The sequence below is a fragment of the Ovis aries genome, chromosome 2, assembly GCF_016772045.2.
Source record: "Ovis aries strain OAR_USU_Benz2616 breed Rambouillet chromosome 2, ARS-UI_Ramb_v3.0, whole genome shotgun sequence".
Taxonomy (NCBI): Eukaryota; Metazoa; Chordata; class Mammalia; order Artiodactyla; family Bovidae; genus Ovis; species Ovis aries.
The window spans coordinates 249,755,927-249,769,425 of NC_056055.1; the positions used below are offsets into that span (position 1 = coordinate 249,755,927).

Below are 13,499 nucleotides of genomic sequence, written 5' to 3' on the forward strand. Positions count from 1 at the left end.
AAACGTGGGCTCCTTTGACCTCCTGCCTTGACTCCTGGGCCCGCGTGGGCAGTCTTCTGGGAATGGTTTCCCTGAAACCCTGGCGTTGCCTTCTCTTCCCACTGCCAGCCCCTGCTCCTACCTGCCAGGCGCTGTCCCAGGCATGGGGACACCTACAGTGGGCCAGCTGCACTGGGCGGCTTTTCAAGCCTGTCTTGTACCAGCCGGGTGCTGACCACTAGTGAGGCTAAGGGACCAACCTAGGGGCACACAGCCCCAGGCAGAGGCCGGCTGGGACCTGGCTGGGGAGCAGACCGGTTCAGGGAGTCTGGGCGCCCTTTGGAAGGACGCCCCACACACACACCATCGGAGTTCCGGGCAGCTCGGTGCAGTCTGGAGGAGGGGAGGGGAGGGAGGCAAGGGGCGCGGTATTTCCAGTCTCCGTGACTCACTGATTCCACCGGGCTATTTGCAGCCCCGACACTCATCGCTGAGGAGTTGGGGGGAGGAGGGACCAGTTCTCCCCCTTCTCCGACCCCCACTTGGGGCCAGGCTCACCTTGGCGTCCCCAGCCCAGCGGCGTCCCTCCCTGGGCCAGGAAAGGGGGTGGCGAATGGGGCAGAATGTTCCCCACCCCGCGGGCCCCAGCGGCCCCTCCCCAGACTGCGCGCAGAGAGGCTGAGGGAGCTCTGGAGACAGAAGGCGCCCTCCTGCCAAGGTGACCCGCGGAAGAGGAGGGCGGGGCTGGGGACCGCGGGCTCAGCGCGTTGGCTCCGCCCCCTGGCGACCCGGCTGGCGGCGGGCTTTGTCTCCACTGGCCCCCCACGCTTTCCAGGCTAAAAATAGACCTGGCTGCGGGTCCTGGGCTCCGCCCCTACCACGTGAAAAATAATTATAGCAGCCCCATTCATTGAGCGCCTAGTGTGTGCCAAACACCTGCTCATGCCCACCATCCTGCGAGGTGGGCACCAAGGAAGCCAGGAGGTTCAGAGAAGTCAAGTAACTGGCCCAAGGTCACACAGCTGGGAAGTGGCATGGCTAGAACGTGAATCATTGTGGGTCTGGAATGTCCTCTGCTGGGTCAGCTCAGATCAGTCCCCCACTCCCTGCCCTCCTGTATAGAGAAGGGGAACCCTTACATCTTATAGCTTTAGCAGAGGGTGTGGGCAGGAGGCAGGGGAGGTTGAAAATATGCAACCTTGCAGGGCTGGGGATCTGTGAGCAAGTCCAGGTCCAGTACCTGATGGGTGTGAAGGGCCTGGGAGGTGCCATCACTTTCAAAGGCCTAGCCCAGACCAAAAGCCTCCTCCTCCCGGAAGTCCTCCAGAGTTACCAGCTCAGAGTCACAGAGCTCAAGGAACCCTAGGTCCAAAACTTGTGTTTAAACGAAGCTCAGATTCAGATGAGATGAGCACATGCCTGGGGCTGAGGGCAGACCTGAGGCTTGGTTGGCCAGCCCCATATCCTTTGGGAGTCACTCCCAACTCCCCATGGTTTCACGGGGAGGGGGGGGCGGGGGGGACCCAGGCCCCGGGAGGGGTAGGGCCTTGCTCTCAGTCACACAGCAAGTCAGTGGCAGAGATGGGGTGAAGACCAGGCCTCTGGAACTGCAGGCCAGAGCTGCTTTACTGGACCACCCCCCAACCCCAGCCCACCCTTCCCTGACCCGCCTCCCTGTTGTGCCCCTCCATCGGCCCTCAGCCCCGTCCGCTTCCCGTCTGCCTTGGTTCCAGGTCTGCGATGGCAGAAGATGCCTAGTTTTGCCTTCTTGCTCCCAAGCCCAGCATGGGAAAGGAGCTAAGTTAATGCTTGTGGAATTTTTTAAAAAGCTCAGAAGCCTTAGTAATGAGTGGAGGGTCCCTGGTGGCCCAGTGGGTAGGAACCCACCTGCCAGTGCAGGGGATGTGGGTTCATCCCTGGTCCTGGGAGACTCCACACGCCGCGAGGCAGCCTCGCCCCTGCGCCGCAGCTCCGGAGCGCGCGCTGCAGCGGCTGAAGCCGGCGCCTGCAGCCTGTGCTCCGCGGGGAAGCCCCTGCGCGGAGCGAAGAGCAGCCGCGCCACCGCGACTAAAAGCCAGGGCGCAGCGGCGAAGACCCAGCGCAGCCAAAAATACACAAACAGGATCTAAAAACTTCCTTTTTTTAAAAAAGGAGTGGGGGCTCAGGACCTCCCTGGTGGTCCAGTGATTTGGGTTTGACCCCTGGTCGGGGAACTAAGATCCCACATGCCGGGGCGGGGAGTGGGGCCACTAAGCCGGAACGCGGCGCATCTGCCGAGCTGGAACGCCGCAACCAGAGAGTCCGCGAAGAATCACCGAGAGGCTCCTGTGCGTGGTAGCTGAGACGCGATGCGGGCAAATAAGTTAAAAAGCGTAGTTCAAGCGGGGCCCTAGACATGGGCAGGTGACTAACGATCGAAAGTGTATGATGTATAGATTTCATTAAAAAAGAAAAAAGGATTGGAGGATCAGTTGTAGACTCTGGAGCCACACCACCTGGGTTCAAATCTTGTCTCTGCTGCTTGTGATCTGTGTGATCTTGAGTAAGTAACTTAACCTCTCTGTTGCACCATGGCAAGAATACACAGAAGAGCTGGACAGAAAAGATCTTCATGGCCCAGATAACCATGATGGTGTGATCATTCCCCTAGAACAAGACATCCTGGAATGCGAGGTCAAGTGGGCCTTTGTTCATCACTGTGAACAAAGCTAGTGGAGGTGATGGAATTCCAGTGGAGCTATTTCAAATCCTGGAAGATGATGCTGTGAAAGTGCTGCACTCAATATGCCAGCAAATTTGGAAAACTCAGCAGTGGCCACAGGACTGGAAAAGGTCAGTTTTCATTCCAATTCCAAAGAAAGGCAATGCCAAAGAATGCTCAAACTACCGCACAATTACACTCATCTCACATGCTAGTAAAGTAATGCTCAAAATTCTCCAAGCCAGGCTTCAGCAATATGTGAACGGTGAACTTCCAGATGTTCAAGCTGGTTTTAGAAAAGGCAGAGGAACCAGAGATCAAATTGCCAACATCCGCTGGATCATGGAAAAGCAAGAGAGTTCCAGAAAAACATCTATTTCTGCTTTGTTGACTATGCCAAAGCCCTTGACTGTGATGAATATAATAAACTGTGGAAAATTCTGAAAGAGATGGGAATACCAGACCACCTGACCTGCCTCTTGAGAAACCTGTATGCAGGTCAAAAAGCAACAGTTAGAACTGGACATGGAACAGACTGGTTCCAAATAGGAAAAGCAGTACGTCAAGGCTGTATATTGTCACCCTGCTTATTTGACTTATATGCGGAGTACATCATGAGAAATGCTGGACTGGATAAAACACAAGCTGGAATCAAGATTGCCGGGAGAAATATCAATAACCTCAGATATGCAGATGACACCACCCTTATGGCAGAAAGTGAAGAGGAACTAAAAAGCCTCTTGATGAAAGTGAAAGAGGAGAGTGAAAAAGTTGGCTTAAAACTCAACATTCAGAAAACTAAGATCATGGCATCTGGTCCCATCACTTCCTGGGAAATAGATGGGAAACAGTGGAAACAGTGTCAGACTTTATTTTTGGGGGCTCCAAAATCACTGCAGATGGTGACTGCAGCCATGAAATTAAAAAATGCTTACTCCTTGGAAGGAAAGTTATGACCAACCTAGATGGCATATTAAAAAGCAGAGACATTACTTTGCCTACTAAGGTCCGTCTAGTCAAGGCTATGGTTTTTCCCGTGGTCATGTATGGATGTAAGAGTTGGACTGTGAAGAAAGCTGAGCGCTGAAGAATTGATGCTTTTGAACTGTGGTGTTGGAGAAGACTCTTGAGAGTTCCTTGGACTGCAAGGAGATCCAACCAGTCCATCCTAAAGGTGATCAGTCCTGAGTGTTCTTTGGAAGGACTGATGTTGAAGCTGAAACTCCAATAGTTTGGGCACCTGGTGCAAAGAACTAACTCATTGGAAAAGACCCTGATGCTGGGAAAGATTGAAGGTGGGAGGAGAAGGGGACGACAGAGGATGAGATGGTTGGATGGCATCACCGACTCAATGTCATGAGTTTGAGTGAACTCCGGGAGTTGGCGATGGACTGGGAGGCCTGGTGTGCTGCAGTCCATGGGGTCACAAAGAGTCGGACATGACTGCTCGACTGAGCTGAGCTGAGCTGAGCTGTTGCAGGATGAAATGGTGCTAGCAGGCTCTGCCCGCTGTGGCTGTCTTGTGATGCACTTAAAGGGCTTGGTGCCTGGTGGCTGACTGCAGTTCACACAGGCCCTGTGCTGAAGCCTCCCCAAAGGGCTCACGTGGAGCCCCCTAGTCTCATTTCTGTCTGGATCCTGACACTTTGTCTCTGGCTCCATTAAGATGGAGACTTGGGCTGGAAGGGCAGAGGAGCTGCCTTGTGCCTGGGGTCCTCTTCCCAGGAAAAGCACGTGAGGCAGACAGAAGAGGCAGGTTCCTGGGACTTCCTGGTGGTGGTGGTGCTGCTGCTAAGTCCCTTCAGTTGTGTCCCACTCTGTGTGACCCCATAGACGGCAGCCCACCAGGCTCCCCCGTCCCTGGGATTCTCCAGGCAAGAACACTGGAGTGGGCTGCCATTTCCTTCTCCAATGCATGAAAGTGAAAAGTGAAAGTGAAGTCGCTCAGTCGTGTCCGACTCCCAGCGACCCCATGGACTGCAGCCCACCAGGCTCCTCGGTCCATGGGATTTTCCAGGCAGGAGTACTGGAGTGGGGTGCCATTGCCTTCTCCGTCCTGGTGGTGCAGTGGATGAGAATCCGCCGGCCAGTGCCGAGGGCACGGGTCCAATTCCTGGTCCCAGATGATTCCGCATGCCACAGAGCAACTACAGCCCTCGCCCCGCAATCACCGAGTCTGAGCTCTAGAGGCCTCGAGCGGCACCTGCTGAGCCTGGAACCCGTGCTCTGCGACAAGAGGAGCTGCCAAAACGAGAAGCCCCAGCACCGCAAGGACCGCCCATGCTCACCGACCTAGAACCCCCGAGCGCAGCAGCACAGACCCGGCGCCACCAAAAATAATTAATAATAACAATAATAATAATAATAAAGTGGTCAGTTCTCCAAGGCCCTCCTGGGAGACCTGTCTGGGCCCTAGGGGTGGGGGAGGTGGGCCAGAGAAGCACCTGGAAGCCTTGGTTTCCTCTTCCACAAACAAAGATCAGGTCGCACCCTCCCAGGCCCGCTGTGGCAGCCAGAGCCAGATGGTGTTTAGTGTAAGCTTGGGAAGTGCTAAGCTCCTGTAAAATCTCTGTGCTTGTTTTCTGAACGAGGAAACCCAAGCTTCCACCCTCTGACTCTGCCCTCACCCGGGAGAGGGTCCTGAGGAGCAGGGAGGCTGGGGTCTGCCAGGCTGGGGCCCCAGGCAGGAGCCTCTGGCGGCGGGATGGTGCCGTTTGGGGTCAGCGCAGCGCGCCTGGGCTCACCCCGAGCAGCCCCAGGCCCGTCCTGAGCTCTGGAGCCCCCCAGCGCCTGGACTCAGGGGCAGCTCTCCCTGGGGGTCTGAGGCATGCTGTGGGCGGGGGGAGTGGGGGCCCTGGGGAGCCTCCGTGAGGGGCATGAAGCCGGGCCCCTGGGCCCAGAGAGCCGGAGGGGAGAGAGCGTGCCGCGAGCCTGACGCTCCCTCCCTGCTTCCCTCCCTGCCTTCTGCTTCCTCCTCCCTTTCTGCCCTCACAGTTCTTGAGCTGCACCATAGGGCACCGGGGACACAGTCCTGATGGGTGTGGCTGCCAACCCGAGACACCCTCACCGGCTCGCACTGCTCGCTGGTTCAGGAAAGGCTTTCTTCTTTGTCGGTTCGTCCTCTCAACAGCTTTTCGGTAAGTCTCTGTGATCCGGCAGGTGGGTCCAGCTCTGAGGCCCAGCGTTGCCGCTGCAGCTGTTGCAGCCCCGCTCTGCCACCCGCTGTCTGCATGACCTTGGGCCGGTCGCTCCACCCAGCTGGGCCTCAGTCTCCTGACGCGTTCAATGGGATGGTCCCCACGGGCTGTGGGGAAGAGGTGAGGTTTCCTCCTCCACCCGTGTGCCCAGCTCAGGGGGGCCTCAGTCACGTGTTCAACCCTCAGATGCCCCTGCCCTGGGGCCTGCTCCTTGGGGAATGACCCCTGGGGCCTGCTCCGTGGGGAATGATTCTTCGGGATTGCTCCTTGGGGAATGACCCCTGGGGAATGATCCCTGGGAATGATTCTCCGGGATTGCTCCCTGGAGAATGATCCCTGGGGAATGATCCCTGGGAATGATTCTCCGGGACTGCTCCCTGGGGAATGACCCCTGGGGACTGCCCATTCACTCCTCCAGCCCACAGGCGGAGCACCTGCACCTCAGTTCAGGCTTACCACGCTATGACTGCGCAGTCACACTGCCTGGGGGTTGGACTTGGTGACCTTGGGTAAATCATTTCATCTCTCTGTGCCTCACTGTCTTCACAGGTCCAGTGTGAGAGGAACTAAAGTGGCATGTGGTGAGTATAAAACTATCAAAAGCGGCTATTCCGGAGGAAAGGGACACGGATTCGAGTAAAAGCGGGGCTTCTGAAAGCTTGGCCCTCCCCCAGCCCGGAAGGCGGGGCTGCCCCGTCTGAGGCTAGGGCGCCACCTGCTGGCGGGAAGCTAGGCCTGCAGCCCCACCCTCTTCCTGACGGCTCTCAGACTCCCTTCCAGCCCTGTCTGGGGGCTCTGCTAGTCCAGTGATTCTCAGCAAGGGGAGGACAGAGGAGGGGATGTCAACGGTCCAGGCTCCTCTCTCACCACGTCTCTAGGACGGATCATTACTCCCTTTGCCTGGATTAAGATGCAGCTTCCTCCCCTGCCTTCCTCTCCCAGCACAAGAGCTAAGGAATCTTTTTTTATAAGGCAGGTTGTGGTTTCCAGCAGTCCCCACCTCAGAGTAAAATAGAGAGCTCCTCGTGGCCTGCGAGGCCTCCCGTGAGATGGCCCCTGCCGCTTCTCTGGCCTGTTCTCAGTGTGCACGCACATCCTTTCCCCCAGCTGGAGGACAAGCTCCTTGATGGCAAAGCCTTGTCTGTCTGTCACTGCCCATCCCAGGGTCTAGCCCAGAGCCTAGCACACAGTGGGCACCCAACAAATACTTGGTGAACGAGTGAATGGCTACTCCAGCCAGACTGAATGACCGCCCCTTCCCCCTGGAGCGCTCCCCACCCTTGTCGCTTGCCTTGGTGTGACGCACTCACTGGCCAGCTTCTAGTTTAGACGCCACTTCCTGCATGAAGCCCGCCTTGCTCTCCTCTCCTGAGTGGCCTGGGCGCCCTCCTCCAGCCCCAATCTCATTCTGTGTGCCTTACTGCTGCACGTACCAGGAGTCACGACAACAGTCGTCTTCTTTCTCGCCTCCCCTACCAGGCTACGAGCTCCTTGTGGACAGGGTCTGCTCTCTCTCTAAACAGGTCCCCTCTGTTTAGAAGAGACCCTGCCAGGAGGAGAGGCCATCTGCTGTAGGGCTGGTTTGGGTTCTAAGCCCAACTGCACCTGTCTATGGGCCTTGAGTGCAGTCCTCAACTGCTCTGTGCCATGGTTCTCTAATCTGCAAAATGGGTTTTAAAAAAGGCACTTCTCTGTACTGGCATTTGGAAGATGTCATTTCCCTGGCACAGAGCAAACGGTCAATACATGTTAGCCACCAGTGCTTGTGTGTGCATGCTAAGTCGCTTCCGTCGTGTCCGACTCTTTGCATCTCTGTGGACTGTAGCCCACCAGGATCCACTGTCCGTGAGATTCTCTAGGCAAGAAATACTGGAGTGGGTTGCCATGCCCTCCTCCAGGGAATCTTCCGGACCCAGGAATTGAAACTGTGTCTCATATGTCTCCAGCATTGGCAGGCAGGTTCTGTACCATCAGTGCCCCCTGGGAAACCCACCAGTGTTTGTAGGAACCCGGTAAAGCATTAGTGAATAAATGAACATTCAGCAATTTTAATCCAAGAGCCTTGAGAGCCTCTTTGTCAGCTCCTCTCAGACCTCCCTCTCCCCTCACAGCAGTGCCCGCTTCCTGCTGAGGACCAGGACTGCCCCGCGGGGGAGGCCCAGAGCTCCCGCACCTACTTTTCTGTCCCTAGGGGCAGTGCAAGCCTGGCATGCAGTGGATGCTCAATAAATAATACGTCATGTTCATCTGTTCAAGCATGGTACTCCCTTCCCTTTCTGAGTACTTCCACCCCCTCCTGAGAAGCCAGTTCCCCTTATTTCCCACCCCACCTGGTCCTTAAATCGCCCATCCTGAGTCCCGTGCCCTCCCGGTGATCCCTGGTGACCTACACCCTCGCACTGAGCGAGGATGGCTGCAGCCACTTACCGCCCCTGCCCGTTGTGCTGGGAGGTTCTGACTCCTGCCCCTGGGTGAGAAACCAACCCGGTGACCCTGGGGAGGGTAGTTCCCAGTGCTGGCACCTTCTTCATCTTTTAGATCATACTTTGTCCCCACTCAGAGAGGCCGTTCCCAACCACAACATTCCCTATGAGGAATGTTTCCAGGCACTCCCTATGAGCCCAGTGGTTAGGACTCTGCGCCCCCGTCGCAGGGGCACAGGTTCGATCCCTGGTTGGGGCAGCAAGATCCCGCACGCCATGCAGTGCGTGCTAACTGGCTTCAGTGGAGTCCGCCCCTTGCAATCCTGTGGACTGCAGCCCGCCAGGCTCCTCTGGCCATGGGATTCTCCAGTCAAGAATTCTGGAGTGGGCTGCTATGCCCTCCTCCAGGGCGTCTTCCCGACCCGGGGATGGAACCTGTGCCTCATTGCAGGCAGAGTCTTTGCCGCTGAGCCACTGGAGAAAACCCTGCATGTCAAGAGGAGCAGCCTTTAAAACAAAACAAAACAAAACACCCACCTCTTTGTTCGGCCATTTTCTGTCCCACCCCCTTGCTCAGTTTCTACACAGCACTCATTACACTGTTCAAATAGTCTTTATTCGGTTGTTTAACCTTTCTCCCCCACCCTCAAGAATACAAGCTCCAGGAAAGCTGCAGTGTCTTTTCCAGTGCTTTGCAGAGCTGGCGTTTGGGAGATGCTGCATTAGAATACGCTGCGTGAGTGAGTCAGCCTCATTCTACGTGGCGGTGCCTTTTCCTGCTGCCGCTGAAAGGCTAGCGAACATGGAGAGGGAGGAAGGAGTAGGGAACTAGTCTGTTTCAGATGTCCTTTAGGATCTAACTCTCCTTCCCTGGCTCAGGTACAGAAGCCTTCTGCTCGGCTGGGGATTGTGCCCGGACCCCCGGGCCTCTCCGCCACGGCCAGGCTCGGGCAGTTAATCCGCTTGTGCGCAGACGCAGGAGGAGAGGGCCTTGAGGGAGCCGATGACCGTTCCCCACGCGGAGGACCTGGAGGACACGGCCTTCACGGGGCTCCCCTTGGCCTCGGGAGCCTCCGCAAGGCCTCCGGGGCTGGCTGCGGGGGGAGCTGGGGGCGCAGTCGCTCTGCAAGGGCCCCTGGCCTGGGCAAGCCCCCCCCCACCTAGCGGGGCCTCCGGAGGCAGGTTGGGGGCCTGCTTTCCCCCGCATAACAAGATGTAGGTCTTCATCGGAGGGACGGCAGGTCCCGGGCTGGGACCAGGGCTGCGGGGTGGCCCTGGGGCCGCTGCCAGGGGGATCTGCTTCCCTCGCGCACAGTCGATGACGAAGGTCAGGTGGGCTCCGGGGACGGCCTTCTGCCGGCGCGCTGGCCTTCCACCTGGAAGGGAGCAGAGGGCCGGGGGTTCGTGCTGGCGCAGCGCAGGGCTGGCTCCAGCGGTTCGCGTGTTCGTCCTCTCAGCGGGGAGTTTTTCTGTTAATTTAATTTTTATTTTATATTGGGGTATAGTTGATTTGGGCTTCCCTGGTGGCTCGGGGTAAAGAATTCGCTTACCATGCAGGAGACGGGGTTGGATCCCTGGGTTGGGAAGATTCCCTGGAGAAGGAAATGGCTACCCACTCCGGTATTCTTGCCTGGAGAATCCCATGGACAGAGGAGCCTGGGGGGCTACAGTCCACGGGGTCGTAAAAGTCTTAGCAACCAAAGAACAACAGTTGATTTACCATGCTGAGTTAGTTTTAGGTGAACAGCACAGTGATCCAGTTATATACATATCAAAGATCTATCCGTTCTCTTTTAGATTCTTTTCGCATATCTGTTACTACAGAATTCTGTATGAAATATGTATTTACTTATCTATTCGGCTGCACAGGGTCTTAGCTGCAGAATGCCGAATTTTTTACCTTTGTGTCATGTGGGATCTTTTAGTTGAGATGTATGGGGTGTGTTCCCCAACCAGAGATCAAACCCAAGCCCCTGGCATGGAGAGCACGAGGTCTTAGCCAGTGGACCAGGGAAGTCCTGTTATCACAGAATACTAGGTAGACTTCCCTCAACAGGGATTTACCTGTGTTTCGTGTGTGCTGAATTGCTTTAGTCGTGTCTGACTCTGAGACCCTATGGACTGTAGCCCACCAGGCTCCTCTGTCCATGGGGATTCTCCAGGCAAGAATCGTGGAGTGGGTAGTCTTTCCCTTCTCCAGGGGATCTTCCCCACCCAGGGATCCAGCCCATGTCTCTTACGTCTCCTGCGTTGGCAGGCGGGTTCTTTACCACTAGTGCTACCTGGGAAGCTCTAACTGTAGGTTAGTTGACACACAAAAATGGGAAGCCAGTGGGGCTTAAGAGCATGAATTTCAGCACTGGGGAGGCCTGAGTATAAACCTGTCTCCTCCCCACCCCCCATCAGCCCTCTGCCTTCCAGGAGCACAGAGCCCACTGCATCAGAGCCTCTCAACCCCACCACGCCTACAAGCTGCCTGGGCATCTTGTTAGCATGCAGATTCTCTGGTGGTTCCATGGTAAAGAATCTGCCTGCAATGCGGGAGACCTGGGTTCAGTCCTTGGGTTGGGAAGATCCCCTGGAGAAGGGAATGGCTACCCACTCTAGTATTCCTGCCTGGAGAATTCCTTGGACAGGGAGGCCTGGCAGGCTACAGTATACGGCTCTCGAAGAGTCAGACGTGTCTGAGCGACTAACGCTTTCACTTCACTTTCTGGTACAGCAGGCTTGGGCTGGGGCCTGACGGTCTGCATTTCTGAGAGGCGCCCAGGGAATGCTGATGCTGCTGGCCCACAGACCACAGTGTGGTGAGTAGTAGGAGGAAAGCCCGACTTCCTTTTACAGGTGAGGGAGCTGAGGCTCAGCTGGTGCAGGTGTCAGTGGCCTCAGGAAACACTGCTGCTCCCCCACCCCCCACCATACTCTTATCTCCCTGTCCTCTCTGCCCTGGGGATCCTTGCTCTGTCTTTCCCCACCAAACAGGGAGCAGCCATGAGCCAACCCAGGGCTTATCAATGAACCAACCCGGGGATTTATCCATGAAGCAAATGCCAGAGCAGGTCTCTCCGAATCCAAAGCCTTTGCTCTTTGAAAAAAAAAAAAAAAAACAGATTTCAAGTTGCCCAAATGATAAACAAAACCATCCTCTTGACTACGTGCTCGTCACCATGACCCAGGCTCAGAAGGAAGCTTCTCTTCTGCTAAGTTAGTTAACGCAGGAAATGTGGCTGATCCTTGAACAATGCCAGTTTGAACTGTGGACCCACTTACATGTGGATTTGTTTTCGAAAAGTACCCATTCCTACACAATCTGTAGTAGGTTAAGTCTGTGGATGTGGACTCTCAGATACAAAGGGATGATTGTAGTTACAACCTGATTGTCCACTGCCGGGGGCCAGCGTGAGGAACTCCGCCCATGGCAAAGGTCATGAGGAAGGAGGCTTGGCATACTCAAAGGCGCGATCAAGCCTCAGGAAACCCCCTGTTCCCGAGCATCTAACCCCAAAGCCAGAGTCTGTTTTATGCTCTCACCTCCACCTCTGACTTTACGGGGGCTCTCCCCCATAACCGTTTCTCTCGGAGAAGGAGTAAACGTGCAGCTCCAAGGCAATAAAAATTCCTGGGCGTGACAAGAGTGTTTCAGCTTACGGACTCCTCTGAAGGTTATCTAGCCCGCCTGTATAGGTTCGTCCGGCCACATGTGATTGTTTACAGCCTCCCAACCTGAGAGGCACGAGATGTTTTAGACTTACTAAAGGCAAATTCTTTTGGGGAGTTAGAAATTATTAGTATAGTGTGTTGGTTAGGAATTATTTGGTGAAGGGTTTTTCATTTATTGTGTCAATAATTGCTGCTAATTCCCTGCTCTGGGTGGGACAAGGGTGTCTCAGGTCAAACCTCTCTGCTGACAGACAAGCTTGTGTGACAGGATTATCCATACTCCTGCCACATGATTGTTTACTACCTCTCAACCATAAACAGCACAGAGAGTTTTGGAGTATTTTGAGAGTCTTAATTAGCACAGGGCTTTTTCTTCTTGTTGGATCAATGATTGCCGCCAGGCCTCCATATCCTTAGGCACTTGGGAATATATTAATCAATGTATTTGGAGTATAGAAAAGGAAATATAGTAGTTTTTAAGGTTGGCAACACTAGACTTTTTGAGTTAATGGATTTTCTCTTTTGTAATAGATCACTGTACTTATATATCACTGTGTCCTTGCTGTGTAAGAATGTAACTTTATCACTATCTTAAGACTAAATAGATCTTAAGGGGAGCATTGGTGAAAGGATTTTCATTTGTTGGGTTGATGTTTGCTGCTAAATCTCCATGTTCCCTACCCTTATAATGAATATAACTAGCATATAGGAAGAAATAAGTATTAACCTTTAAGCATATAGGAGAAATAAGTATTAACCTTTAAGACTAATCATGTTAACCTTGGGTTGAATAAATTCCTTTCTTGATTGTAACTCACTACACCCTCACCCTATAGGAATGTAACTTTATTTGGAGGGTGGTGCCTGGTTTAAGAAAAAACAGCCTTGGAAGAAATAAGTTTTTTGGTTATCAGAAAGAAAGGATCATAAAATGTAAGCAAGTCTCACTCATGGCCAGAAGATGATGTAATATCCCTAAGACCTTTTTTTTTATACATTTATGTGAAGCACCTGATTTTGACAAAGGTCAGGACTGCTGACCCCCACGTGACTCTGTATTCATCCCTATGTGTAACAAAAGGTATATAAGCAAACCCAAAAATAAAGAAATCGGATCAGTTTCCGGAAAGACTGATTCCCCCATGTCGCTTCTTTCTTGCTCCCGTTTTTCTGGCTGAATTCCCATCTGGAGCATGGATGCTATTTCACGTAATCCAAGTTATTCAGCCTCCTTTTCTCCACTGATCTTCCTACTACACTATCCATTTCTAATCTCTCTATATCTGTGATTAAATATGTATTTTTCCAAAGACGCCAACTCCGTCCCCCCACCTTCGAATCACCCTGGATCCACCGGGGCTGGACCCCAGCAGTCCACTGCTCGGAGGATCAGTGCCCCAGCCCCCAAGTTGTTCAAGGGTCAACTGTAAATGAAGCTCACCTGTGGCTTGAGAGTCTTGGCAGCCCGGGAGGGAGGCTGTCTGTCCTTTCCTGCCACCCCCACTCCACAGCCTCCCCAGCCCCTCTCAGCTGCAGGGC

General features: G+C 54.4%; 1 protein-coding gene and 1 long non-coding RNA gene across 20 annotated transcripts in view; one reads left to right on the forward strand and one right to left on the reverse strand.

Moving 5' to 3' along the window:
• LOC101111082 (chloride channel protein ClC-Ka) overlaps positions 1-5,908 on the reverse strand; it is a 27,253-nt gene extending 21,345 nt beyond the window's left edge. For 15 of the 18 annotated variants that reach the window (XM_027965688.3, XM_042244803.2, XM_042244801.2 and 12 more), the window contains exon 1: positions 5,748-5,908. The gene's annotated coding sequence lies outside the window, so the exon portion shown is untranslated. Of the gene's footprint in view, positions 1-121 lie in introns of all 18 variants that reach the window. The other 3 variants (XM_042244805.2, XM_060411533.1, XM_060411531.1) reach the window with 1 other exon arrangement.
• Positions 5,735-13,095, forward strand: LOC132659360 (uncharacterized). 2 transcript variants are annotated; one of them, XR_009599694.1, is made up of 2 exons: positions 5,735-5,997; positions 6,296-13,095. It is a non-coding gene; the product is annotated as an uncharacterized LOC132659360 (long non-coding RNA). The 2 variants fall into 2 exon arrangements; XR_009599695.1 differs by having other exon boundaries at positions 5,735-5,817.
• Positions 13,096-13,499: the final 404 nt, after the last annotated feature.